Raw genomic sequence first — 27,141 nt, 5'->3', positions numbered from 1 at the left:
GCCTATGGATGACAATTGTTATAGAGAATTCCCGAAGTCCTTGTAAGACCTTATGAGACTAATTAACATTCGAGGATGAATGTTCTAAAGGGGGGATTGATGTTATGCCCCAGACTTTTTGTACATGGGAACACCTATCTAGCTTCTTTAAAGCTATCATATGATCCATAGTATCTATAACGCTACTAAATAACTCTAAGGAAGGGAGGATGTGATGCCCCATAATAGGGAAGATTGGAAATGGGTTATAGGAATTTGAAAGGAGTTGGAGGCCAAGTATTGAGTCGTAGGACTCAAATTACTTGCGTAGGATATCGACTTGGACGTCTTACATAACTAAGCTACTTGAGTACACGTCAAGCTTAAGTAGCAAGGAATACATAGGCTCTTGAAGTGAGATGAGATTACGAACCTACGAAAAGAAGTAAACACTAGATTCTGAATTTACGAAAAGAAGAAAGTAGGTGACAAGTAGGTGATGCACCTACTTGGGGTAAGTAGGTGACTCACCTACTTGAGGTGGACCCCACTTCCACGTGGCAGCATGTGAGTGGCCGCATGAGCTGAGGTGGCACCCTAGGAGGCTTCCAAGTGTCACTCCTAGAGTTTGTTAGGTGTCACCCTCTTAAAAAGGATATATATACATATAAGTTGCTGAATATTTTCATTCTTCATCTTTAAGCTTGGAAAAAATAGAGAAAACCCTAGAACTAGAGAGGAAGAGCTACGACCAAGCATGGCTGCCAAGGTAAGCTCCGGTTTCGTTCTGTGAATTAATTATTTAAGGTATCCTACAGTGATATAATGGTGTTTAATAGTGTAAATTAACTATTTGGGGCAGTGGAGTAGCGCCACAAATAGTCCGCTAACTTTCAGCATATTAAGAGAACTTCCGAGATAAGTTTTAGCAAGTTTTAGCAAGGTATGGCTTGGTCCTCTTCTCCCACATTTTTGTAAGGGTTTTTACATGATATTAACGTGTTACTAATGTAAATTTTCTGTTTGTATCAGTATCAAAAGGGTAACAAGCAGCCACAAAATTTCAGCCGCAACTACAGAACTTGCGAGGCAAATTTTGGCAAGCTTTGGCCAATTTTGGGTAAGGTAAGGGTTTTTCTTTAAATTTAGAGTTTATGGTGTAGTTATGGAGTGTATTACCATATTATACGTGGCTGGAACTATAAAAATTGCACAAGGATGCTTGATGTTGGAAACAAACTAAACTAAGGACGTCATAGTTAAATCGAATGTCGAGTAGGGTGTTGTGGCTGTTGTGCTGGGATTGCAGGTTCTTTTATTGTAAGTTTCAGGGATGAAACATGTTCCAAAAGGTGTGTGGGAGCTTCTGGTTTCATCCACACGACCCTCTATTCCGTATAGTTAAAGATTTTACAAAATAGCAACTAAAACCCTATTTTGGTCTCCTAATTTTAAGCGAGTTGTTGGAAGCTTGTATTGCATAATGTTGCCATATTTTAATTGCATATGAGATGCTTATTTTTGTTGTTGTTTGGATTCTAAATTTGGAGATTAAATTGAAAGTTTGTATAGGGCAAGTTATAGAGGAGATGCTGCCTGATTTCCACTAACTCCTTAACTAACTAAAAGACTAGTCGAGACTAGTCGAGCAAGGCAGATAATGAATTGATTCCTGTGGGTGCTTGGTTGTGGATTTAGAAACTGTAAAGTTAAAGGTTATTAATATTAGTGTTACCTTCGTGTTAAATAGGTTTAAGGATGATGCGACAAGCCAGGTTAAACGCAATCGATAAGAGGTATGTAAAGCTATTCTTCTCTCTTTTGGCATGTCTTTGATATAAGTTATGAATGGTTTGTATATGAAATATGGGGATAAATCCATTCATAAAGCTCTGAGTAGAGTTCATAATTCATATCCACTTCGTGATGGTAAAACTTCTGTAATAGTTGAGCTATTGCCTTTTTAAGGCTTTTATATGATAAAAGGTAATATATGTAGAGCCTATTGCTTCTTTATTTTGGGATGTCTTAAATGTAAATGAAATGAGATATGATATGAGTCTGGAGGTACTTCTAGTTGTAAGTTCCGAGTATAACACGTGACTCATGTTCACTTCTAAATGCTAAGGCTCTTAAGGTAGTTGAGCTATCACCCTCGAGCCTTCTACTCGTGTGCCTAAGGAATCTATAATGACAAGTGTCTTTGATTTCATAAGCCATTTGGCTGTTTATTAATACAAGTCTATGATCCCTGAGACTCCGTTTAATATGGCCCCTAATGGCATTTAGAGGATACTTGGGATGATGATCATTTTAATCCTCAAATGATAGTTCATGACGATTCTTATAGTCTCAGATGATGAGCTAATTGCATATGGTTACTCGCTACTCTACTCGTGCAAGCAGTTAATACATCTTCCACCGAGTCCCATGAAGGTTCAGGTATGACCGAGTCCCATAAAGGTCCGGGTATGATATATGATGACATAATTATTCACCGAGTCCCATAAAGGGTCGGGATGACTGAGTCCCATAAAGGTCTAGGTATGATATATGATGATATGAGCATTCACCGAGTCCCATAAAGGGTCGGGTACAACCGAGTCCCATAAAGAGCCGGGTATGACATATGATGGTATGGCTATTATGATAGTATGATTATTGACCGAGTCCCTCGCAGAGGGCCGGGTACGACACATGTATGAATATGATGACCTTATAAAACATTTCTGACACCGAGTCCCATAATGGGACGAATACTTTATGTAGGCATGCATATGAAAATATAGGAATACATTTGTGAGCCCGAGCCCCAGAATGGACCGGGTATACTATGATGACATATGAGATTATGCCATATACGATGATATGATGCCGTATACTATGACATGATGAAATAATATACATGATGATATGACGACACGCGATTATGATGAAACGATTATGATAACGAGTTCACTAGAGGGCCGGGTACAGGGTATGATAAGGTATATGACTGCATGTCCTAAGCTGCAAGTACAGTAATCTGTTAACTGTTATTCATGTTTCCTGCATCCCTATTTCAGTTATTATTTCAGTTATGATATGTTATGTTTTATATACTCAGTACATATGTCGTACTGACCTCCCTTTCTTCAGGGGCTGCGTTTCATGCCCGGAGGATGTTGAGCTCTTCTTGTATAGTTCTGGTGTCACTTTCTTTATTTTGATTGTTGGTAACCATGGTCTTATCATGGGCACCTTCTAAATTGTAGATAGAGGCTTCATAGACTGAAGTGTAGAAATGTTGAATTCTTCTTTTGAGTAGCCCTTTTTAATTTTTTTTTATCCAGTTGATGATTGTTTGGCCTTTTGCCATAATCTATGAATAGTATATCCTTAATTGAGTTTTCTGCTAAGAGAATGTGATTGAATGAATATGTGACTGGACCAGGTGGTTCGCTCGGGGGTCAGAAATGGCCTTCGAGTGCCGGCCACGCCTAGGGTACCCTCCCGGGGCATGACAAACATGGTATCACAGCCCAGAGTTCAAGAGTCCTAGGGAGTCTATGAAGCCGTGTCTAGTAGAGTCTTGCTTATGGGTGTGTTGTGCACTACACTTATAAGCAGGAGGCTATAGGACATTAGGAATTGTTTCACTTCTTTCATACTCTGAATTCGTGCGATAGAGTTAAACTCTATGAAACTTCCCTTCTAATTCGTGCGTTTATACATTACAGATAATGCCTCCAAAACATACTGCCAGCTAGAGAAATGCCGAAAATGCAGAGATGCCTCAGTCTGAGGTATGCCCGGCAAGGGCTAGAGGCCGACCTGTGAGGTATGCGGAGGCGCCTTAACTGCCTGCTACCCCGCCTGCACCCACGTCAGAGGCGAAATTTAGAAGGGCGATTGCAATGCTCACTCAGTTAATGGCTGCCCGAAGTGGTAACCAGATTTTGCTGACTCTTAGCTCTAGTCCCCAAGAGTCGTCTACTGCCGCCAGAATTTGAGACTTTCTGAGAATGAAACTGCCAACATTCACGGGTTCGAAGGTTGATGAGGACCCCCAAAATTTTAGTGATGAGATATGGAAAATTCTGAAAGCTATGCATGCTACAGAAATTGAGGGGGTTGAGTTGGTGTCTTATTAAGTCAAAGATATGGCAAACATTTGGTATAACCAATGGGAGCAAGGTAGGGGTGAGGATGCTGAACCTGCTAGGTGAGATGAATTTGAGGGAGCCTTTCTTGACCACTTCTTTCCCTGAGAATTGAGGGAAGCGAAAGCGGAGGAATTTGTGAATCTGAAACAGGAGAGTATGACTGTTAAGGAGTATGGCCTGAAGTTCATCCAGCTGTCCAGGTATGCTCCAAAAATGATCCCAGATATGAGGTCAAAGATGAGGAAGTTCGTCTCCGGATTAAGGAGGCATATGAAGAAGGAGTGCAAAGCAGCATTGTTGATCTCGGACATGGATATTTTGAGACTAATGGTGTATGCTTAACAGGTGGAGGATGAAAAGCAAAAAGATAGAGAGGATCATCTGAGTAAGAAGGAAAGATCAGCTGGGTATGAGAATGAGCAGAGGCAAAACAAGGGCAACAGGTCCTTCTTCCAGAAGAGGCCTCCCAATTATGCCTTATCTACCGCAAGTGCACCTATGCCGCAAAATAGGTATGACCGACAAGGACAGAGTCACCAAAATTTCAGACCTCAAGGTTTTCAATCCCAAGCTAGCGTGGTTCAAGGTTCGCAAGGGAAGCTACCATGCGTCAAGTGTGGTAAGCTCCACTTGGGAGAGTGCAGAGCGGGGAGGGACGGTTGTTATAAATGCGGCCAAATGAACCATTTTCAGAGAGAGTGTCCAGCATGGGGAGACAGGGCCCAGTTCTCTACAACCGTACCACCGGCTAGGTTTTATCAGAGGGGTACTACTTTAGGCACGAGGGGAGGTACAAACCGTTTATACGCCATGGGTAGTCGCCAAGATCAAGAGAACTCTCTAAACGTCGTGACGGGTATGATTTGAGTCTCTTCTCTTGATTGTTATATATTGATGGATCCGGGTGCCACCCTATCCTTTGTGACTCCTTACGTGGCTAGTAAATTCAATAAAATTCTTGAATGTCTTCTTGAGCCTTTCAGTGTAGCTACTCCGATCGCTGATTCTGTCTTAGCTGAGAGAGTTTATAGAGATTGCACTGTGTCAATTCACCACAGGGATACCTTGGCCGACCTAGTTGAGTTGGACATGGTTGATTTTGATGTCATCCTTGGCATGGACTGGCTTTATGTTTGTTATGCCTCTATTGATTATAGAACTCAGGTTGTCAAGTTCAAATTCCCGAACGAAGCTATCATAGAGTAGAGGGGTAGTCCCGTTATGCCTAAGGGTAAGTTTATTTCTTACCTTAGGGACAGGAAGCTAATCTCGAAACGGTGTATCTATCACATTGTTCGAGTGAAAGATGGAAATATTGAGTCTCCATCTCTCGAATCGATCCCGATTGTCAATGAGTTTCTCGACGTTTTTCCCGAGGATCTACCTGGAGTCCCTCCTTATAGGGAGATCGACTTCAGGATTGATGTTCTTCTTGATACCCAGCCTATCTCAATCCCTCCATATAGAATGGCTCCAGCCGAGTTGAAGGAGTTGAAAGAACAGTTGAAAGACTTGTTAGATAAGGGATTCATTAGGCCGAGCGTCTCACCATGGGGTGCTCCCGTCCTATTTGTGCGAAAGAAAGATGGGTCCCTTAGAATCTGTATTGACTACAGGCAACTGAATAAGGTCACTGTAAAGAAAAAATACCCTCTCCCCAGAATAGATGATTTATTTGATCAACTTCAGGGTGCCACGTGTTTCTCAAAGATAGACTTGAGATCCGGCTACCATCAGTTAAAGGTGAGGGAATGTGATATTCCGAAGACTACTTTTCGGACTCGTTATGGCCACTTTGAATTTTTGGTCATGTCCTTTGGTTTGACAAATGCCCCCGCAGCTTTCATGGATCTCATGAACCGGGTGTTTAAACCATATCTTGATATGTTTGTGATTGTATTAATAGATGATATTCTGGTCTACTCCAAGAATGAAGAGGAGCATGCTTATCATCTTAGAGTCGTTTTACAAACCTTGAGAGACCAAGTATTGTATGCAAAGTTCTCTAAATATGAATTTTTGCTTGCATCAGTGGCCTTCTTAGGCCACATTGTGTCTGGAGATGGTAATCAGGTTGATGCCCAGAAGATTGAAGCTGTGAAGAATTGGCCCAGACCCACATCCCCGATAGAGATAATAAGATTCTTGGGTTTGGCCGGCTATTATCAAAGGTTTGTAGAGGGATTCTCATCCATATCATCACCATTGACTAAGCTGACTCAAAACAAGGCTAAGTTCCAATGGTCCGATGCTTGTGAGGAGAGTTTCCAAAAATTGAAGGCCAACCTAACCACTGCTCCTGTGCTGACCTTGCCCGATAGGACAGAGGGCTTTGTAGTCTATTGTGATGCATCATGAATTGGCTTGGGTTGTTCATTGATGCAAAGGGGGAAGGTGATAGCCTATGCTTCGAGACAGCTTAAGGTTCATGAGAGGAATTACCCAACTCATGACCTTGAGCTAGAAACTGTGGTATTCGCGCTTAAAATCTAGCGCCACTACCTATATGGAGTGCATGTTGACATATTCACCGATCACAAGAGCTTACAATATATTTCCAGCCAGAAAGAACTCAACCTGAGGCAAAGGAGATGGCTCGAGCTACTCAAGGACTATGACAAAAGCATCCTCTACCATCCAGGTAAAGCTAATGGTGTTGCTGATGCTCTTAGCAGTTTGTCTATGGGTAGCACTACCCATGTAGAGGAGGGAAGGAGGGAATTGGCGAAGGAGGTACATAGATTAGCCCGATTGGGAGTTCATCTGGAAGAGAACAATAAAGGAGGAATTACCATTCAGGATGGGTCTACATCCTTTAATTGTAGCAGAGGTAAAGGAGAAACAAGATTAGGATCCCGTCCTCCTTCGGTTGAAGGAAGTTGTTCACAAATAAGGGGTGATGGTTTTCACCAAAGGGGGAGATGGTGTGTTGAGGTACCAAAGTAGATTGTGTGTACCTGATGTCGATGATGTTCGAGAGAGGATTATGGCCGAAGCGCATAGTTCCAGATACTCTATTCATCTAGGCTCCACAAAAATGTATCATGACTTGAGGGAAATCTATTGGTAGAGTGGGATGAAGAGGGATATTGCGGAATTTGTTTCTAAGTGCCCAAACTGCCAACAGGTGAAGGTTGAGCATCAAAGGCCATGTGGTTTAGCCCAAAACATAGAAATTCCATAATGGAAGTGGGAGATGATCAATATGGACTTTATTACAGGCTTGCCGAGGTCCCGAAAGCAACACGATTCCATTTGGGTGATTGTGGATAGAATGACGAAATCAGCTCACTTTTTGGCGGTTATGACTACTGACACCGCAGAAGATTACGCAAAGTTGAAATACAGGAGATTTTCAGATTGCATGGGGTCCCTTTGTCTATCATCTCAGACAGAGGAGCCCAATTCACTTCCCAATTTTAGAAATCCTTTCAGAAGGGATTAGGTTCGAAGGTGAACTTGAGTACGGCCTTTCATCCCCAGACAGATGGCCAAGCAGAGCGCACTATCCAGACATTGGAAGATATGTTGAGGGCATGTGTGCTTGACTTCAAGGGAAATTGGGATGATCACTTACCTCTCATAGAGTTTGCATATAACAATATTTATCATGCAAGCATTCAAATGGCTCCTTATGAATCCTTGTATGGGAGGAGGTGTAGATCACCCATTGGGTGGTTTGAAGTTGGTGAGGTTGAGTTGATTGGGCCTAACTTTGTTCACCAAGCCATGGAGAAGGTGATAGTTATCCAAGATAGGCTAAAGACAGCCCAAAGCCGCCAAAAATCTTACACCGACGTGAGGAGGAGAGACTTAGAGTTTGAGGTGGGTGATTGGGTGTATTTGAAAGTGTCACCCATGAAGGGTGTCATGAGGTTTGGGAGGAAAGGGAAGCTCAATCCTCGATATATTGGTCCTTACCATATTTCGAGGCGGATTAGGAGTGTTGCCTATGAGTTGGAGTTACCCTCAGAGCTAGACTCTATTCATCCGGTGTTCCACGTTTCGATGTTGAAAAAGTGCTTGGGCGATTCCTCGTTGGTAGTCCCCATTGATAGCATTGGAATTAAGGATAGCTTGTCGTATGAAGAGATTCCCATCCAAATTCTTGATCGCCAAATTCGCAAATTGAGGAACAAAGAGGTTGCCTCAGTCAAAGTCCTGTGGAGGAACCAATTGGTTGAGAAAGCCACATGGGAAGCGGAGAAAGCCATGAAATCTAAATATCCACATCTATGTATGCCTACCGAGGAGAATGTTGAAGGTAATGTCTATTTCCTTGACTTGAATTCATTTGTGTATTATGAGTTTAATTGGTAATTTGTTTGAGAAATTGATTGGTTGATTGACTGAATTTTGATTGTGATTTGTACCCCGAGTCCATTCTTGGTCACTCGTCATTCGAGGACGAATGATCCCAAGAGGGAGATAATGTAACACCCCTCAAAAAATTTCCCTAAGATTCGGACCCTTCTTGTATACGGGTAGGGTCGAACCCGAGTATTGAGAGGCTTACGCATGAGCTAGGATGAGTCCCTAATAAATTTAAGGATGTTAGAAGCAATGTGGGGTCACAAGGGGCCCCTAGGACCAAATTAAATCCAGAGATTCATCGTGGCTAAGTCTTGGGATGAGTTCATAAAAGGGGTCGACTTTTGAAGACCATATCTTTTGAAAGATGACAATCTGGGTGGCCCACAACCTATCAAATTAAAGGTCGTCGAGTCTTCTTTCCAACGCCACCAAGAATGTACATTTTAGAGTTTGGAGTCAAAGGATATGACGATCCTAAGATGAACTAGCACGACAGGAATTTGATTTTTGGGCCTGGATTGCAACTGCTGGGGAAATGGCCTTGGCGCTGTAAGGGCGCAATGCGCCACTATCGCGCCAAGAACATGCCTCAGTAGTTATATCCTTGGCGCGATGCACTACTAAAAGTTATGCAGGGTTTTTCAAGCCTAATTTCCAGAACCCAGGAACAATGGCCTTGGCGCTGTAAGGGCGCGACGCGCCACTATCGCGCAAGAAACATGCCTCAGTAGTTTGGTCTCTGGTGCGGTGCGCCACTACGAGGTATGCAGGTTTTAGGCATAATCGGCCTGGCGCTGCAATGGCGCGACGCGCCACTATCGCGTCACGTACATTTTTGCCTATTTTTCAGAACTTTTGAGAAGGGGCAATTTGGGAATTGTCCCAAATTATATATGTATCCTCCTTGAGCATTTGGAGACACATTTTTCAGCCCCCACTCTCTCTCTAGAAAAGCCCTAGAAAACTCTCTTCTTCATCTTCTTTTTCTTCTCCATTCTCAACAAAGATTTGTCCCAAGAGCTTCAAGACTCCAAGTTCCCATTGAAGGCCCAACAACAAGGTTTTCTTCAAAGTCTTCACTAAGGTATGTAAGGCTATCTAAAATATGGGTTGAGTCCACTCGTGTGCCCTATACCTTCTTTGAGGATAAATGCCCATAGAAATGGAGTTTCTTGCTAGAGTTGTGTTCAAATGAGTTTCATTGTCTATTAGAGTAATTCTTGCTATGTTGATGAGGTTTAGTCAAGAACTTCCAAAAAAGTCTTTGTGTGAGTATGAGTTGATGAAGATGAGTTGTTAAATATGTTTTATTGATTTTCTTATCTATGTGGATTATGATAAAGGATTCTATTTTCTTAAAAATGATGCTTATCTTGATTTGTTGATTTAAAGCCTTGGAGTTGTGATGAGATTCTAAGATTAATTGAATGGATGGAGGAAATGATTGGTTATGTCTATATGTTGCTATAAATGTGCATTTAAATTTCTCTTGAAAGATATGATTATAAGAGGTTTGATTGTGAAAGAGTTGATGAGTTGACAAGGTTTAAATGAGACTTATCGATATGATTTGATTGAGTCGATTGGATGGAGTTTTATGAGCATTGAGTCTTGGGAGGAGTATCGAGCATCGAATTGGGTAAGAGTAATGTCCATACTCGAACCCAATAACTATGTCGCCAAACGTAGGAGGGGATTGAACCGTTAAAGTTGGATGTTTCCCCAAAAATGTTTGTCCTGATATTATAGGACTTTGTTGGATTGGATGCATGATTGGTTGACTCGTTCATGCCTTGGCAAAGCATGAACGGACGCGGCAAAAACGTCAACTTGTTGTACTATCACTGGCTCATAAGTGATGGTTGTCGGATAAGAAAAACTCCCACATAAGTCTTGATAGTACTCTGAGTCGGATTGAGTTGAATGGTATGTGATTGGTCCCATCTAAACCGTATTATCGTTTAGATCTAGGACACTTGATTGAGTTGTTATTTCTCTTGAGTTGAGTTCTGATAGAATTGATGTTTCCTTTATGTCCTTCCATTTGGCCATTTTACATACCAGTACATTCCACGTACTGAGCCATTTGGCCTGCATCATTTCATGATGCAGAGATAGGTACCAGAGATCATCAACCGGCGCTCCGTTGAAGATCCCCACCCCCTCCCAGCTAGCGGTGAGTCCTCCTAGTTCCGGAGGATTTTGAGCTCTGCTTGTATAGTTCTGGTGTCACTTGCTTTATTTTGATTGTTGGTAGCTATGGGCTTGTCATGGGCACCTTCTAAATTGTAGATAGAGGCTTCATAGACCGGAGTGTAGAAATGTTGAATTCTTCTTTTGAGTAGCCCTTTTTAAAAATTTCTTGTCGAGTTGATGATTGTTTGGCCTTTGGCCCTAATCTATGAATAGTATATCCTTAATTGAGTTTTCCACTAAGAGAATGTGATTGAATGAATGTGTGACTGGACCAGGTAGTTTGCTCGGGTGTCAGAAATGGCCTTCGAGTGCCGGCCACGCCTAGGGTACCCTCCCGGAGCGTGACATCAGTAATATGCAACATGTTCAAAACATGTCATATACTTTCATGCACACTATGGGAATCTCTCTTAACCGACAACAATCTCACAACATATAAGTAGGTGATGTACAATGAAACGACATTATTTCCCGGTCCGTCTAATACTTGCCAAGGTAAAGGACAAATCAACCAATGTTGGATCCATAATCAATCAAGTCCAATTTTGTCGTGATAATAAAAAGGGAAACATCAGACTTTAATAGTTCAATCCTCTCATACGCTGCTACATAGTTATTGAGTAATTTCATCCAATTTGGTACTCGATACTACTCTCACAACTCTATATGCTTATGCAACTTAAAAAATCAGTTCAATCAAAAACTTTGACTAGTCTCATTGGACTCTCATCAAAACTCAATCTTATCTCAATCATTATGCTCTTTCAGATCAACTCAATCCAGTCCACTCATTTAGATTAAATGCTCATCTCTCTTAAATCTCTTTAAAACATGCAATCTTAACTCAAATAATCCATAGTGAAATAAAATCAAAATAGTTATAATCTAAAAGATACTTTCAATTCAACCCGCGCTTTACTCATGCTCGTATCATCAAATTCTTTTAGAAAAATATATTTTCAAAATAAATCCTAACTTATTAAAACTCTATTTCAAAATCATCATTTATGCTCAAAATATTCATGATCAATATAATAATTAAAATATTTCTCAGATTCAACTCATGCTTGACTCAGTCTCATGCAGGATATTTACCATTCATACTTTCAAACTTAATCAATGCATAAAATCAAATACAATCCTTAATTAGGATTCATGTGAACAAAGACATGAACATGCATCTATATCAAATACTCAACCCATGAACATAATAAATACTTATTTAATTAAGTACAAGGATCTCAATAAGACAATAAATAACTCAAGAATTCAATTCAATGAACTAAAAAACTCCAACTCAACTCAATTCAAATTAATAAAGATGAAGGGGCATGTGGATGAATTCATTCCATCGTTGTTTAAGCCTTACATACCTTTAAATCTCTACAAATCTTGATGAAAAATCTCAACTTGAAGAAGAACAAACAAGAGGCCCTTTTATTGAAATTCTTGGATTTGTTTTCTTGGAAACTATATGGTTAGGATTTAAGATTTCTCTTAGAGATTCATGTATTTATGAAGAAATTTGTGTTGGAAATCTTGAAATCTATGAAGAAGAATTTAGCTTGATAAAGAAACTTTAATGAGAACCCTAACTTGATTTTTTAAAAAAAATTCTTGAGCGTTAATAATTAGGAGTGAATGAGAGGGTTTTTTATGAGGAAAAATTAATTTTTTACACGTTTAGGGATATTAAAAACAAAAATACCCTTAAAATAAAGGGGCATCATTTGTCTTAGGCAGTAGAGTCCATATATTGTCCACGTCTCGGAGCCATTGTGGACTTCTGCCAAGATGGAGCATCTCCTGTAAAATGATCATAACATCTTACTCCAAACTCTAAATGAGGAAAAATTGACGGAGTTGGAAAGAGGATACATAGATATTTAATTTCATAGGTCATAGGTCACCTAAGTCTTAATATTATGAGAGATATGGTCATTTAAATTTCACCCTTATAAGATCTTATACGAAAAATTAATTGGTAAAGGATCTTTGAACTCAACTTAGTACAAGAGGTTCCTTATGACCCTAATTTACCTCTAATACACTTAAAATACTTAGGAATCGATCCTATGACACATATACAATTAGGAGTCATTGGGTTTGGGCCTATATGCATAAGAAGAATGGCTTGGGTCATAGCTTAAATTTTTTTGAGGGTATAATAGTAATGAAGTCCATATTCAAGGCTTCCCACTTCTGATTAGAAATCTCATTGTCTTGATCCAAACCTCTGGGTTTTTGGTGTTCAACCTTTACTTGTTGATAGTTAGGAAGCTTAGCCACGAATTATGCAATATTCCTTTTGGAACTGGTATGTATAGAATACGATGAACCATGGTCTTTAGAAAATATCATATCTTTCAAGTAAACAACATTCAGAACACACAATCGGCCTTGATATCTCCAAATACTATCTCCCCCTTGGGAAAAAGCCTCAATGGTTTTTTCGACAACTACTTTCTTTAATTCAATCAACACAGGATTACTATCTTGTTTTGCCTTAATATTTGCCACAAGGGATTATTCAGAACCATTTTGCAGAATAACACCACCATCCGCGAAATCAACCAATCGAACACCCAAATAGGCTAATCTATGCATATTCCAAACTAGCTCCTTTTTCTCATCCTCAACATGATAACACAATTCATAGACAGTCTACTAAGAGCGTTGCAACCACATTTGCCTTACCTGGATGGTATAGTATACCTATATCATAATCCTTCAACAACTCAAACCATCTCATTTGTCAAAGGTTTAAGTCCTTTTGAGTGAACACATATTGCAAACTCTTGTGATCGGTGAAAACATCCACTTGGATGCCATAGAGATAGTGTCTCCACAACTTCAAAGTAAATGCTATCGCCGCCAACTCCAAGTCGTGAGTTGGGTAATTCTTTTCATGAACCTTGAGTTTCCTTGAAGAATAAACTATCACTTTACTATTTTACAATAGAACACAACAAAGACCACCTCGTGAAGCATCACAATATACAAAAAACTCATCAGAACCTTCCGTTAAAGACAACACTGGAGCAGAGGTAAGCCAATCCTACAACTCATGGAAGTTTTCTCACATGCCTCAGACCATTGGTATTTCACCTTCTTTTGTGTTAAAGTAGTCAAGAGAGATATGATGGAAGAGAAACCTTCCTCAAACGGTCTATAATAACCGGCTAAACCCTAAAAACTCCGATTATCAAAATGAGTCAATGTTATAGGACAATTCTTAACCACCTCGGTCTTCTTGGGGTCAACCATAATTCCTTCACCGAAGACAATGTGACTAAGGAAAGCAACTGACTTTAACCAAAATTCAGATTTACTAAACTTTGCATACAACTAGTGGTCCTTGAGAATTTGCAACACAATTCTCAAATGATCGGCATGTCCTTCCTCACTCCGAGAGTAGATCAAAATATCATCAATGAATATAACAACAAACATATCTAAGTATTGTTTGAACACCCTGTTCATCAAATCCATATAAGTTGCAGGGGCATTCGTTAGTCCAAAAGACATATCAAAGAATTCAAAGTGACCATACCGAGTTGTAAAAGCCATCTTTGGAATGTCATATTCCTTTACTCTTAGTTGATGATATCCTGATCAAAGATCAATCTTTGAAAAGTAACTCGCTTCTTGAAGTTGATCAAATAATTCATCAATCCTTGGAATTGAATACTTATTCTTGATTGTGACCTTGTTTAATTATCGATAATCAATACATATACGGAGAGAACCATAGTTCTTTCTAATAAAGAGAACCGAGCACCCCATGGAGAGATACTCGGTCTAATGAAACCCTTATCTACTAAATCCTTCACTAATCCTTTAACTTTTTTAGTTATTTCGGGTCCATCTTGTAAGGAGGAATAGATATAGATTGAGTATCAGGGAGAAGATCAATACCAAAGTCTACTTCCCTTTCGGGGGGAATGCTTGGCAGTTTATCGGGGGAAACCTCCTGAAATTCATTAACAACTGAAATAGACTCAAGAGTAGGAGTTTTGGAGTTAGTATCTCTAACCCGAACTAGATGATAAATGCAACCTTTGAAATTATTTTTCAAGCGTTAAGGTATGAGATGAATTGATCCTTGAACACGGAATACTACCTTTCCATTCTAGGACTGGCTCATTAGAAAACTGAAATTTAACCACATAGGTCCTATATTATATTGAGGCATAACATACATGAAGCCAATCCATATCAATAATAACATCAAAATCGGTCATATCAAGCTATACAAGATCAAGTGAATTTACCTTATGAAAAACTAAAACTGGATAATTTTTATAAACTCTTTTAACCACAACTGAATCACCAATGACAGTATAGACCAAAAAAGTCTCTATCAAGATGTCGGGACTAACAATAAATCTCATAGAAAGATAAGGAATAACAAATGATAGAGTAGAACTTGGATCTAAAAATTCATAAACATCAAAGTCAAAGACTTTCAACATGCCAGTCACGACATCGGCAGAATCCTCTAATTCCTGACAAGTCTGAAGGGCATAAAATCTGTTTTGGCACTGACCACCACCCGAAGTAGTAGCACACTGATTCGAATGACCGGTAGTCTGAGTATGAACCTTGGGTATAACCCCACTCCTACATTCCCTTGCATGGTGATCCAACTTTCCACACTTATAGCAAACATCCAACCCCGCTAAACACTCTCCCCTATGGTTTTCCTACACTTCTTACATAGTGGGATAACTTGACCACCCGGAGCTCCACCCTGTGCCTTAGGATTTGGCACCTTGTCTTTCTAAAATTTTGGAGTCGGAGAGTTCGAAAAACCTTGGCCTTGAAAATTTTGACCCTTTCGTAAATGAACATTACGACAACCAGATTTGTTGTGAGAAACCCACCTTCAAACTGAGCCCTCCTAGACTCCCTTACATTCATCTTCCTAAGTTTCTCTTCTTCAATTTGCTCGGCATAATTCATTAGCCTAAATATTTCCATCTCTTTGATGAGAATAGAGGTTTATTATTCTTTTATAACCAAGTCCGACACTCTCAAAATAAACTTACTCATTCAGGCATGAGAATCGACTACCAAGGATAGAGCATACTTGGACAACTTTGTGAACTTGAGGGAATACTCCCTCACACTCATGTTACCTTGCTTGAGGTTGATAAATTCCAATAACTTCACCTTCCTTAACTCAAGTGGAAAGAAGTGGTCGAGAAATGCAAACCTTGAACTTTTCCCAAGCTATGAGACCCTCTTCAATTCCTTTGGCTTTGCATTGGTTGTACTACATATGAGCAACACCTTTAAGTTGGTAGGCCACTAATTTTTCCATCTCTTCCGAAGACACTCCCATAATATCAATAATTTTGTATAATTCATCAACAAATTCTTAAGGATCCTCATCAATTTTAGATCCACAAAACTCGAGAAGGTTTATCCTTTTGAAGTCTCTAACCCATGAAACTGGAGTAGATACATTGGGAGGAACAACTACTTCTTGATTCACTTGAGTAGTAATTGCTTGGGCTAACATATGAAAAGAGGATTGAAACTCCACATTAGTCACTTTTTTCATTCAAAGGAGCATTCAGAGCTTGAGGCTCCTCTTCAACATTTCTTCAGATAGTAGCTCTGCGTGGAGGCATGATTCTGTAACTGCAAAGAGAAAGTGTTAGAGGAGGAAATCTTAGAGGTCAACTCTATAGCACGATGAGATCATGAAAGAAGTGAAGTATTTCCTAAGATGCCTTATAGCCTCCTATTCATAAATGTGGTGCACTTCATACTGATGATCAAGACTCTATTTGATGCAGCATGTTAGACTCCCTAGAACACTTGAACCTTGTGCTCTAATACCAAGTTTTCCATGACCTGACCTAGAGCCTAGCCGTAACACAGTGATTAGAATCCTTAGGGACCCCAACCAAGCCTCTTAGCATAACTTTCAAGAGCATACATAAGATAAATGAAACATAATAAGAAAAGATCAAATATACAAAAGCATAATCTCGATATAGAACATAAGTTTCAGAAATGTGGAATAAGAGACAACATCGACTCCATGAACATCTAACATGCCTCTACTAGTCTAGATGGGGGTGTAAGATAATTCCCTAACTTTGCCAATATAAAAGGTAAAAGAAGTCATAAACTCATAATAAATAAAATGTTTCATTCTCGAAATATAAGGACTCACCAACAGTACACTAGTGCTAACTCTAGCCACGAGTGGGAAGAGGATGAGCGTGATCGTCGGTCCCTACATTATGATATGATGTAGACAAAAAATATACATTAGTACATGAAATACACTAAGTATGTGAGAAAAAATATGAACAATAAATATATGATATAATTAATATGAATCATAGATGCAAGACCAATATCTTTTAAACATGAATAAATTCATGAAAATATTAAAACATTTATCTCATTGGTCAATGCATCAAAGATCTCACAATCATCATAGGAACTCATAACTCAGCTGAAACTGTGTGGGATAGGACCATTAACTGATATATAAGACCATGCAAGCTAATACATGAAATTTGATGACTCCCACATTGAGATGGGGAAGGCTACCTTTCCAGGGCATACTCTATTAGTAATGATTTTAAATTTACTATGTGGATCCACTAGCTTTACCATATTGGCATCTTTAAACTTACATGGGCAGCGTCGTTTGGGACTAAAGGTTGCTACTATGATTCCCTCAGGTAAAAAACCTTTAGTTACCAGACTGAACCCCATCTAGTAGTCCTCTCAATGCTTAGTCATTATCCCAACGGAAATCATAAAATATGATATAAACACCACAAGGAAAGATAATAATAATTATCAATCCATCTTTCTAAAATATCATACGAATAGCTCATCTATCACATCATAGAAAAATTATAGGATTAGCTCATCTATCATATAACTCATATAATATGGGTCTAGGCCTTCCATAATTATATATCCTTGATCCTAACACATCTTTAGGGACTTATATTGTCCTATCATTATTCTTCTTGAAACATCATAGAATCATCATTCATAAACTTCTTTGTATAGAGCATCGTTAACTCATTCATAAAGCTTTCATTTATATAACATTGAAAATCATGATCATATCTCATAAATCATACTTGAAACTAGAACATAGCACATGTAATTGAAAATCAACTTGAAATCATGCAATATGATGTGAATTATGCATAATTAGTCTAATAGCATTAAAGAACATCATAATTTAGAAGACCCAATACAAATCATGAAATTAGGGCTTTTAATTGAAGAAATCATAATAGAAATTGAGAATAAATCTTTGCGATTCCATGGGTTAAAGGTACCCATGGATGAATACCTACATACCCTGGCCTTTATGAGCCCTAAATTGAATAGAATGGAAGCTTGACCTTGAAGAAATCCCTTGAATTGCTTGAAAGAGAAGAAGACCTTAGAGAGAAAACTTGGGAGGGAAGGTTTTCTAATTTTGATAATTATGATGAAAATGAGAGGGTTAGAAGACTTTAGGATGGTTAAAATATGGGAATATAGTTCAAAAAACTATACATATACATTAAAGAAATTATAGGAAATGACCAAAACGCCCTTCATTAAAACTGAAAATTAGGGCTGCACAGCAGACCCACCACGGTCCATGGTGAAGATCATGGAGTTGGACTTAGAATTTTGCAAAAAGGTCTTGAAAGGGGGTGCCACCACAAGACACACCATAACTTGTTGAGGGCACGACGGTCCGTGGTGATCGTCCGTGGTAATAGACTTGGACTTGAACTTGGGGATTTATGGGAAAAGTTTCGGGATTTCTTCCATGGGACCTTCACAGTCTGCAGAGAGTAACACGGACTGTAGAGGGTAGCCATGGTGGTTTCCCTAAAAGGGGCATGCAGAGGTGTCCACCTTGGGATCCATAATGGTGTGTGGTTCCCACCACGGCTTGTGGTGGACCCTCGTGGTCCAAACCTCTAAAACTCAATTGATGAGGCATGGACCATGATGGCCCTTCATGGCATATTTTCCTATTCACACCCTGTATAGGGCCTCATGAAGATCACCTGGTGCCAAAAGTTGAGTTTTCTCTGAGAAATCGTCTTTTGATCCTCCTTTTTCGACTTTCCAACTTTCAAGATCTTACAGTACCTTATGTTTTGGTACTCATACTATACTTTGCATCTATTTTTCTTGAAGTAGATCCAAGTTTTAGTCAATAATGTTTATTCGAGCTTTTGTGGGACATCCAGAGATAGAGGGTGAGATTATGGTTTTCTTGTTTGGAACCTCTCCATTGGTATATAGATTTTGGCTATTCTTTTATATTTTGAGACAAGTCTGTTGTAACATGTTGTATTACTTTAACTTAGATAAATGCCGGGAACCCAGAGAAAAGTTGAAGAGATACATTGAACAGTAGGGGCACGAGTTCCACCTACGATCCGTAGACTACTCTACGAGTCGTAGAAAGGACTCATAGACCCCTCCGACACTTAGCCAAATTTCCAAGTGTTAGATCAGTGGCCTACAAGTGGGAACCTACAAATTGTAGGGGTGACTCATAGAGTCCACCCACACTTTGAAAAATAGTGAGTTCTGAGAAACCTTCCTACGAGTCTACCTTACAAACCGTCAACTTCGTTATGACCCTTAGGGTCTCTTCTAAAATCCATGACATATTCTAGTAGCTATTTGAATGTGTACCTAAGAACTACGACCTTGTCCTATGACCCTTCTAGGACCCTATAAGCCAAATAAAGGGGTCCCTAGACCCCAAGCCAAAATCCTAGTCAAACCTATGAGAGGTCCTTTAAAACTCATAGAAGTTTTGCCATAGACCCATTGACCAAATTATAGTGAGCCTGACTCTTGGTACCTAGTTTCAACGACCAGCTTCTACGGTCCGTATAAAATCCTACGATCCGTAGAAGTGCCCATAGACGGCCCCAAGTCAATTTTAATAAGGTTTCATTTGGTCTTTTCCCACATTTCTGAAACTAAACCCATGCCATTTTGGGACTAAAATTAATCGCTTATCAACACCCAATGAGGTTTTTCTCTCATTAACAGTTAAAATCTTTCAAAAGCGAGAATTGGAGAGAAGGAGAAGAGTTAGGGTTCAAGAGTTCCAAGCAAGATCTTCCAATTTTACTTAAATAAACTTTGTTCTAGGTATGTAAGGCTATCATAATGTTGGAATAAATTCGTCCTCATGCCCTACATCTTCATACAGTCAAGTTAAGTTTTGAGTTTGAATTTTCAATTCCGATAAAGTGAATTTCTTAAGTTATCTATATAAGTTCTATTGAGTTCTTATATATATTTAAATATACATAGATGATTTTCAAGAGTTAAATCCTTGATATTATTGTTCATGGTTGTATTCACATGAATCCTAGCTGAGTTTTACATTAATTATTTTGTGCACTATTTTGAGCGATAGAAATTATTTTCATCATTTAATTGAGAAGAGTTTGAGTAGGATTTGAGTTCGAGAAGTATCTTAATTATTATTTTGAGCATAATTTGAGTTTGAGAAGTTTCTTAATTATTAATTTGAGCATGAACACTAATACATTTAAACATCTATTTTTGAGATTAAGTTGAGGATCAAGCTATGCTTAAAATGCATTTATTGAGTCGAGAATATATCCATTTTAAAGAGAAGAGATGAGTTGAGAAGAGTTGAGTTTTTGAGAAAAGTCCAATGAGACTAAATGAGTTAATTGAGTAAATACACTCACTTGAGATATGAACATATAAATTATATTTTGAGAGTAGTATTGAACACTAATTTGGGTAAGAGTATAGACCAAAAGTGGCAGACTGCATCATTCATTTGTCAAAATAAAATAAAAAAGTGATGTAGTCACTTCCATTGCTTTTTTCCTCAACACTTTTCAATAAGAAATGGACTGCATCGCCAATGTACAATATAGTCCATCTCTTTTAGGTATTTTTTAAAAAATTGACAAAAGCAACAAACGGTGTCGTGTTTTTATTTATTATTTTTTCTAGAAAAACGAGGGACAAGGTCCTCTAGAAAAGCTCATAAAAGGTTCGTGCACCAAGGATGTGATTGAGCATCTTCCTGTGCATCTAGTGCACGAAGCTCGCCTTGGAGGCCCAGTACGATATAGATGGATGTATCCATTTGAGAGGTAAGTGTTTAGCTCTTAAGATTTTTTTATTAATATTTTTTAAAAAATTAATCATTATATAATATTATGTAGGACTATTGGCAAGTGTAAACAGGTTATGAAGCAAAAACATAGACTTGAAGGCGCAATGGTTGAGGCCTACCTTGCTAGAGAAATAACTCATTTTGATTCTTATTAATTCACAAGTGATGTGCCATGCTTGTGAAATAGACTCAATCATCATGACGATGTTGGTGAGATTAATTCTTTTGCGGAGCCATTATGAATCTTCAATCAACCAAGCAAAGGATATAAAAAATGTACAAAGAGAGATCTTAATGCAATGGAGTTTAAGTCTGCATCGACACATGTCTTGTTAAATTTTCCACAAGTTAAAAAATTTTCTGAGTAAGTTGTTATTATTTTGCACTAAATATGCCATTATAAGGCAAAATGACTAACTCAATATTCATCCTCTTTGATAGCTACTTCGTGTATTTATATGGCAATAATAAAGTGTTTGAGTATTTTTCAACATGATTTAAAGGATAACTATCTTATAAATGGTTTTAAATTCAACACTGAAGAATGTTCCAAATATAAAAAAAAATTAACAATAGTGGAGTTTGGGTGAAATGTTGTGATGGAGATTAGGATGGAGTAGATTACTATAGGTTTCTCAAGGAGATTTTAGAAATGAAGTATTCTGGTTGGCCAAAAAAAAAGAATTGTATTGTTTCGATGCAATTGGTTTGATCCAACTCTAAAAAGAGGTACGAGAGAAATCAAACAATATAATATCATTGAAGTAAGGCACACAAGGAAGTATGGGGCATATGATCCTTTCATCATCGGACAAAATATTAAGAAATGTATTATGCGCCTTATCCCTTGTGTCCATATAAATAAAATTGGTGGGTATTAATTAAAACTAAATCCATGGGTCATGTGAAAGTTGAAAACATGTTAGATGTTGCATACTAGGATGATGACATATCAAGTGTTCACCATAAAGTGGATGCTGAGTTAGAAAATAATTTGGAGCATCCTGAACATATATTAGAAAAGGTTGATATAGAAGAACTAACAAATGAATGGGCAAATGAATCAATTTATGAAGAAGAGTGGGCAAATAAGGAAGAATGGTCAGAAGAGGAAGAATGGTCAGAAGAAGAAAATGAGAATGAGGAGGAATAGCAATTACTATGTTGAGTTTTTGTATTTAGATATATATATATTGTTCTTGAATGCTTGTATGTGAAACTTGACATTTGAGGGAAATTAACTGGCCTTCTTCTTGCTATCTATTCATGGAAATATAAGCTTGTACGGGCCAACTCATATGATCCTATAATCAAAATTGATAATTTTTTATATCAGTACTCAGCCTTTTTGTGTGATCTTAGATGTGTTTGAACAAGTTCATTTGCTTTTTCATCTCCTAGCTTGAGTCTAGTTGCATTACTTTTAAATCCAAGAATATTTGAAAACTTATTAGTTTGAGATACTATGCTTAAATATGAAAATGGATTTTGTGAATGTTTTTTTAAGAGCTTCTTTCTCATAGTATTTGTTTTACGATTTTGTGGATTTTGTGCTTTTTTGCTTTTTTGTTTTTTTGTTAACAATGACGTGTGCTTGTTTTCTTACATTTAAGGGATTCATGTAGGAGATAAATCAAGAAATTAAGGTGAAACCAAAAGTGAATATGAGAATAGCCATTACAAAATAGTAGTGATATTTTTTTCTTACTTTGTGCTTATCAGTGACTTGGATCTTGTCCTTTAATAGAAATTGCACTGATATATATTTTTGAGTGGCTACCATTTTCTCATGGTGTCACTAATATATGTGTTATTTACTAGTATAATGCATACTCGTGTGTGGTTATATATGATTACAATAATTAGGGATTACATAGTACTTGATTACTATTCCACTCATCCTATTAAATATGATGTTATTTGATTGAATAGTTGAGTTTTTTCTGCTTTAGTGGGTATATTGGAACTACATTGAGTATGTTGTTATTGTAATTCTTAGAAATATTTTTTCTTGTAAATATCTAATCTTGTTTTGACTTGAATACTTTTGTTACTTAGATGGAAGGTGGTGATAAAAATAAAGGTATTGATAATTCCCCCAAAAATAAAAAAATGAGAGATAGTATGATTAGTAGACGACCAACAGGGATATATATTAGATCATACTCCACACCATCTCCCCCTCTACTAGATACTCTGATACATCAGTATTCTAGACAGACTGAGTCTAATAGTCAAGTGTCTCCGTAGATTCATCCACTATCATCCTATAGGAAACCATCATTGGGATATACTCAGCCCTCTACAGACTCACAACCTTCACAAGCATCTACTTTACAACTTGGGATGTCATGTCTTCGCCTTCAAGACAATAGTTCTGAGTCGGACACTCCTACCACGAGCCAGTCAGCTACACATGATCAAGTCCTTACACAAGTTGGATTAAGGGATATACACAATATACTTGTCATCGAGCCTGATAGTTATACATAACATTAACTGTTTTACAAAATGTCTTTAGTTTATAATTATCTCATAATTGTCTTAAGTTTTAACCTATATGTGTTTGAATTTTGTATTACAGTTTTAATCTGGATGATGTTGTGGGGATCATCAAATATCTCTATAGAGATGCATATCCGACTTAGGGTCAAGATGTCAGCCAATCTCAAGAGACAAATATTTTTAGAATTTAGGGTATATTAAAATTTATTGCTTTAACTCTATTTAAATACTTGTCTTCAATAATATTTATTAATAAAAACTTTATCTTGTCATTGAAGAGAAAGTGTGCATGGCATCCGAAACATGAGGCCCAAATTTGTGCTAACTTTGACAAGAAAGCTAGGCCTTTACTTGCTAGTTTATTTTTGAAAGCTCATAAAAATAAGAAGAATTTAATACCCCATGTTATTCTAACCTAAACTAGGCTCGATGAGTATGAGAAAAATTGAGGAAAAGAACTGACTTTGAGGTCCATGAGTGTCCTCTACGATTCGTAGAGAGTTCCACAAGTTGTAGGGTCGACTCGTAGACCCTTTCCAACACTTAGTAAAATATCGAATTCTGAGAAGGCACCTATGATTACCTTTATGAGTCATAATGACTCATACGATTCATAAAAATAACTCGCAGAATCTCCTGGCACTTAACCAAAATCCTAAAGTTGAATGTCACTTCTACGAGTTGAATTGACGAGTCATTGAAGTCCCTAGAGAGTCATAGAAATGACCCGTGGAGAAACTTCATAGACACAAAATTTCAGGCTTCTAAGAAACCTGCAGAATGAGTCGTGTTTACGACTCGTCAAGGGGTTTATGACTCGTAGACCCTAAGTTTTATACCACCACCTTTTCCATCCTAGTTCCACAATTGTAGATGATGACTCATGGAAATTTCTATGAGTTGTAGAAATGACTCATAGACGACCTATTTCAGTTTTAACGAAGGATAGATTAGTCTTTTCCCACCCTTCTAAAACAAAACCCTTAACATTTTAGGACTAATTTAAGTCCCTTATCAATATCTTGAACATATATTACTCTCATTATCACTTAGATTATTTGAGAGCAAGGATTAGATAAGAGGAGAAAGGGTAGGGTTCAAGTTCTTCAAGAAAGGTCTTTGAGTTCTTGATTGCTCTTCATGTCCAGGTATGTAAGGCTGAACTAATACATGGATTTTGTTCCTTTATGTACCCATGATTGTGAACAAATTGAGTCCCCATTAATGTACTCTTGAGAATTCCTTTTCTCAAATTTACACATTTTAATGATAATTAATAAGTTCATGCTTTTCTAAAAATGAATTCCTTGAACGTATGATTTGAACTATTTGTTTCATCAACCCTAATAGCATGTTGATTGATATTTCATTGCATTGTATATACCTAAATATTGAGTCTAGAGCCTTGAACTTGTAAATATATGATTGTAATTAGGATATGAGCATGATGATAGTGTCGATGAACTGATGGTCCTATATATTTTGATAATTGAACCAAGTGAATGGTCTTAACTGATTGTTGTTATAAATAATTATCTAAAACATCTCTTAATCAAATTATTGGGAATGATTGCAAATTTGATTAGTTGAGAGGATTGATTAATAGAACTGATGACTTGAAAGAATCTGATAGAGACTTGTTGATTTGATTTGATTTGGATTGATTGTCTTATGAGCTTTGAGTTTTGGGATGAGTATCGAGCACCGAATTGTGTAAGAGTAAGTAATAACTCGAACCCAATAACTATATCACCATATATAGGATAGAATTGAAATGTTAAGTCAGATGCTTCCTAAATTATTGTCCTGACATGATAGGACTTGATTGGTTTTGGATCCATGATTGGTTGATTCATTCTTACCCTAGAAAGATAATGGACAGACATGGCAACAAGATTGGCTTGTTTTATTATCACTACCTCATAACTGATGGTTGTCAGATAAAAGAAACTCTCATATAGATCTTGATAGTATTCGGATTGGATTAGATTGAAATGGATTGGATTGGATGGTATATGATTGGTATTTTTCTAAATCTTATCCTTATTTAGACTTAAGACATCTTGATTGAGTAGTTCACCTTTTGATTCGAGATCTTTGAGTTGATTTGATTATAGCTTGATGCATATTTCTGACATCCATTTGGGCCTGCATCATTTCATTATGTAGAGACAGGTACTAGAGATCATCAACATGTGCATCATTGAGGATCTATTCATATTCAGCTATTTGGTGAGTCTTCCTTGCTTCCAGAGGATACCATGTCTATTATTTAAGCTTTGATTTTAGTTTTCGTCATTTGATTCGAGGTACCATGAACCTGTGATTGGCACCATTTAGATAGTTGATAGAGGCTTTATAGACTAGATTGTTGATGTTGTCAATTAGTTTTATTATTGGCTAGTTTCATTCATACTAGTCTTATTAATTTGATAGTTTGTTTTCCTTTGGCCTTATCTTATGAGTTTGTTTTCATAATGAGCCGAGTCTTCTTCTATTAGAATATTGATAAATGATGGTGTGATTGGACCAAGTAGTTCATTTGGGGACTAGCAATGGTCTTCAAGTGCTGGCCACACCTAGGGTACCCTCTCAGGGCTTGACAAACTTGGTATGAGAACATAGAGTCTAAGAGTCCTAGGGAGTCGACGAAGTCATGTCTTGTAGAGTCTTGCTTATCGAAGTGTTGTGCACCACACTTATAATCAAGAGGCTATATGACATTAGAAATTATTTCACTTCTTCATACTCTGAGTTTGTGCTAAAGAGTTTAACTCTAAAATTTCCTTCCTAATTCGTATGTTACACATTTGCAGATAATGCCTCCTAAATGCATAGCTAGTCAGAGGAATGCCGCTAATACTGAGGTTCCACAATCTGAGATGCCCCCTCCATTAGGGGTGATAACTATGGGCCAACCTGCAAGGTCTACTGAGGAACCCCAAGAGCCTACTACTCAACTAGCTTCTACTTCGGAAGTTGAGTTCAAAGGAGGGATCACTATGCTCTCCCAACTGATTGCTGGCCAGAGGGATAAACAGGGTTCACCATCTCCCAGCTCTAAGTCTCAAGAACCGTCAGCTTCTGTGAGAATCGAGACTTCATGAGGATGAACCCACCTGTCTTTGCGTGTTCTAAAGTGGAAGAGGGTCCCAAAATTTCATTGGTGAGATGTGAAAGATCTTGAAAGTGATGCATACTATGGAGATTGAGGGGGTTGAGTTGGTCTCTTATCAGATCAAGGATGTGGCGAATGTATGGTACAACTAGTGGGAGGAAGGTAGGGGTGAGGATGCTGAGCTTTCTATTTGGGATAAGTTTGAGGGAGCTTTCCTTGATTATTTCTTTCTTAGGGAATTAGGGGAAGCAAAAGTGGAAGAGTTTGTGAATTTGAAATGGGATGGTTTGACAGTAAAGGAGTATAGTCTGAAGTTCATCCAACTGTCTAGATATTTTTCGGATATGGTCCCAGATATGCGATCTAAGATGAGGAAGTTTGTCTCTAAATTGGGGAGGAACATGAAGAAGGAGTGTAAAGTATCACTGCTGATTTCTGACATGGATATTTCCAGGTTGATGGTGTATGCTCAATAGGTAGAGGAAGATAAGAGGATAGACAAGAAAGAGCACTTTAGCAAGAAGGCAAAATCGTCTGGCCATGAGAATGAGCAGAGGCAGAGTAATGGAAATAGGTCCTTTTTCTAGAAGAGATCTTCCAATTATGCTCCATCAGCAGCAACTACACCTGCGCCACATAACTGGTATGATCAACAGGGATAGAGTCACCAAAATTCGAGAGCCCAGGGTTCTTAATCCCAAGCTAGT

At 38.0% G+C, this 27,141-nt stretch overlaps 1 pseudogene; it reads left to right on the top strand.

The window, feature by feature from the left end:
* The first annotated feature begins 3,749 nt into the window (after positions 1-3,749).
* On the top strand, positions 3,750-27,021 carry LOC129884186 (uncharacterized; annotated as a pseudogene).
* Positions 27,022-27,141: the final 120 nt, after the last annotated feature.

Source organism: Solanum dulcamara, chromosome 4 (genome assembly GCF_947179165.1).
Source record: "Solanum dulcamara chromosome 4, daSolDulc1.2, whole genome shotgun sequence".
Classification (NCBI taxonomy): Eukaryota; Viridiplantae; Streptophyta; class Magnoliopsida; order Solanales; family Solanaceae; genus Solanum; species Solanum dulcamara.
This window is presented reverse-complemented; position numbering and strand designations above follow the sequence as displayed.